At 41.5% G+C, this 3,811-nt stretch overlaps 1 protein-coding gene and 1 pseudogene across 2 annotated transcripts in view; one reads left to right on the top strand and one right to left on the bottom strand.

Moving 5' to 3' along the window:
• The window catches only part of LOC105528426, a 5,931-nt pseudogene extending 5,891 nt beyond the window's left edge, over nt 1–40 (bottom strand).
• Nucleotides 1–3,811, top strand: part of EIF2S2 (eukaryotic translation initiation factor 2, subunit 2 beta, 38kDa) — a 31,689-nt gene that overhangs the window by 347 nt on the left and 27,531 nt on the right. The window lies entirely within an intron of this gene.

Raw genomic sequence — 3,811 nt, 5'->3', positions numbered from 1 at the left:
CCGCCGCCCCGCCGCCCCCTGCACTGGCGTCATCCGTCATTTGGGGATTTGTTGGAGAAGAAGAGCTTTTTTATACTAAGATGAAAATCCTGAGTCTGTATTTCATTAGCTCATGCTAAACTACACTGATAATTACCATCTTAGATCATCAATAGTCCTCATAAAATTTTATTTATTTGCTGTTTTCCCAGGACCAAATTATAAGGTGAATAGCCCAAATTAAAAGGATTCCTCATACGAGACCTTTGAAGTCAACTGGCTATTGCTGAGGCATCTTTAGCATTTCATTATGAAATAAGATGTGAAAATTGTAACAAATATCAAGAGATCAGAGGCTCTGGAATACTGGGAATAACTACAACTCAAAAAATTATCTTAAACTTTTTTGCGGGGGGGGTTTATTTGATCCTCATACAAATCTAGACTCCACAGTCTTTTTTATCCCGTTTAAAGATGAATTAACAGAAGCAATGAGTAAAGAAGCTTCCTTTACTCAACTCCCTTGAGTACTTCCTTGAGTTTCAAGGAAGTCTCAAATTCCTTGAGACTCATCTATCTGTGGAAAACAACCAAGAGCTGCAGTCTTGGTCTTTTGTCTCCTAGTTTAGTGCTCTTTTTAAAAAAATATGGTAAAATACAAATGCCATAAAATTTATCATTTCAACCATTTTAAAGTACATTCACATTGTTGTACAACCAATTTCCAGAACTCTTTCCATCTTGCAAAACTGGAACTCTGTACCCATTAGACAACAACTCTGTCTTACCCACTCTCTCCCTAGCCCCTAGCAACCACCATTCTACTTCCTGTTTCTATGAATTTGACTATTCTAGATACCTCATATAAATGGGATAACACAGTAGTTGTCTTTTTGTGGCTAGCTTATTTCACTAAATATAATGTTCTTAAGGTTCATCCATATTGTGGCATGTATCAGAATTTCATTCTTTTTTAAGACTGAATGATATTCTATTGTATGTACACACCGCATTTTGATTACCCATTCATCCACTGATGGACACCTGGGTACTTCCCAGGTATGAATAATGCTGCTGTAAAAATATCTCTTTGAGACACTGCTTTCAGTTTGTTTGTTTTTTGTTTTGTTTTGTTTTTGAGATGGAACTTCGCTCTTGTTGCCCAGGCTGGAGTGCGATGGCGGGATCTCGGCTCACTGCAACCTCTGCCTCCTGGGCTCAAGCGTTTCTTGTGCCTCAGCCTCCTGAGTAGCTGGGATTACAGGCACCTGCCACCATGTCTGGCTAATTTTTTGTATTTTTAGTAGAGATGGCGTTTTACCATGTTGACCGTGGCTGGTCTCGAACTCCTGACCTCAGGTGATCTGCCTGCGTCACCCTCCCAAAGTGCTGGGATCACAGGTGTGAACTACCGCACCCAGCCCTTTCAGGTTTTTTTTTTTTTTTTTTTTTTAATTTACGTAGTAATTGAATTGTTAGATTACATGGTAATTCTGTTTAAAAATTTTTGAGGAACCACCATGCTCTTTTCCATAGGGGCTGCATCATTTTACAGTCCTGCCAAGGGTACACAAGGGTTCCAGTTTTTCCATATCTTGATAATATGTGTCATTTTCTGGAGGTTTTTGTTTTTTGTTTTTTGTTTTTAAATTAACAGCAATTCTACTGGGCGTAAGGTAGTATCTCATTGTGGTTTTCTTAGAGTCTTGAAGTCTTCTGTACAGATGGCAAGATACTAAGTAACCTTGGATAACATCATCAAAAAACATTCATATTCTTTTTTTTTAATTGATTTTTTTTAAGAGACAGGGTCTTGCTCTGTCACCCAGGGTGGAGTGTAGTGGTGTGATCATAACTCACTGCAGCTTCAAACTCCTGAGCTCAAGGGATCCTCTTGCCTCAGCCTCTTGAGTAGCTGGGGCCACTGGCACAAGCCACCATGCCGGGCTAATTTTTTTTTAAATTATTTTTTTGTAGAGACAGGGTCTCACTATGCTGTCCAGGCTGGTCTCAAACTCCTGGCCTCAAGCAATCCTCCTACTCTGGCCTCCCAAAGTGTTGGGATTACAGACATAAGCCACTACACCCAGCCTCAACAAATGTTTACTGAGCTCCTAATAGGTGCTAGGCACTGTGCTGGGTACTGGGGTTATAAATCTCTTAAGAGCAAGGGAGAAAGATGGGCAATGAATAGTGACCAAGGTGCTGAGTATATTCAAGGAACACTGAATCACTCCTTACTGAAAGCCTGCTAATCTTTCAAGAAGACTATCAGGTGCTTTTATGGCTCACGCCTATAATCCCAACACATTGGGAGGCTGAGGTGGGAGAATCACTTGAGGCCAGGACTTTGAGACCACTGGGGCAACACAGTGAGACCCCATCTCTACAATTTTTTTTTTTTTTTTAATTAGCTGGGTGTGGAGGTACATGCCTGTAGTCCTACTACTTGAGAGGATGAGGCAGGAGGACTACCCGAGCCCAGGAGTTTGAGGTTGCAGTGAGTCATGATCATGCCATTGTACTCCAGCCTAGGTGACAAAGTGAGACCCTGTCTCAAAAAAGCAAAAACAAAAATTGATCACCTCCTTTTACAGTGAATCAAAAAAGGAGTATATAAAACATATTTATTTCCTACGTTCACACCCAATTATTCCAAACAGAATATAGCTGGGAGGTTTCCCATCCTCTCTTGGGAAGTGAAGACTGGTGCAAGTTAGTAATTAGCGCTTATACCTATCACCCCATATGGGTGCCTGCATTCACAAACATGTGCTAGGTTTTGGGGAAGCAAAGAAATATGAGTAAGGCACAGATCCCACCCTCCAGGATCTCAAGGACAGCTACAACATAATACAATAAGGCTGTAATAGAAAAAAGACAAGTAGAAAGAAAGGAATCATTCTTTTCCCTTGTGGAGAAATCAAAGGCTTCTTTAAAAAAGTAAAGTCTAGATCTGGATCTTAAAGAATGACAGGGGTTCATCAGATTCCAGGAACAGGAGGGGAGGACATTCTAGAGAGGGAACAGCATGGAACAAATGAAGGGCACGGCATGCTTATGAAATATTAAATGATTTAGTATGACTGGAACTTAGCACACACAATGGAGAGTGCTAAGAAGGGTAGACAGCAGCATGGTGAGGGGGGCTTGGAGGCAGACTGGCAATCTATTCTGAAGGTAACAGAGAATTAACTGATTTTTAGCAAGGGAGCAGTTTGATTAGTGTTTTTTTTTTTTTTTTTCCCCTGCCCCAGGAAACTTGATGGGCTAGATGGAGGACGAACTGGAGTTATAAGAGAACCAAGAAAAAGATATGGGAGAAGGAGGTCAGGAACTAACCAAATAAGATCTCAAAGACCCTTGTTTTGTCCCATAGCAGTCATGAGGATGACTTGCTGGGAAAAATACCCAGAGATTTTTATTTGTTACAGAGACAGGGTCTCATTATATTGCCCAGGCTGCTCTCAAACTCCTGAGTTCAAGTGATCTTCCTTCCTCAGCCTCCCAAAGTGCTGGGATTACAGGCGTGAGTCACCATGCCCAGCCATTCAGAGACCCTTGGAGTAGAGCACCAGAGCTCAAGACCTCATGTATTTGGCCTCCAAAACCAGAAATCTGATTTTCCTAAAGCATGTATCATGGAACAGATACTTGAGGATTGATTCACAATAAGCAATTTCATAAGAGATTGTGGTACAGGTCGGGCACGGTGGCTCATGCCTGTAATCCCAGCACTTTGGGAGGCTGAGGCAGGCAGATCACAAGGTCAGGAGATCAAGACCACGGTGAAACCCCGTCTCTACTAAAAATACAAAAAATTAGCTGGGCG

This window comes from Mandrillus leucophaeus, unplaced genomic scaffold (genome assembly GCF_000951045.1).
Source record: "Mandrillus leucophaeus isolate KB7577 unplaced genomic scaffold, Mleu.le_1.0 Scaffold716, whole genome shotgun sequence".
NCBI classification, from domain to species: domain Eukaryota; kingdom Metazoa; phylum Chordata; class Mammalia; order Primates; family Cercopithecidae; genus Mandrillus; species Mandrillus leucophaeus.
Note: the sequence above shows the minus strand (reverse complement) of the source record. Positions and strands in the feature narration are given on the sequence as shown.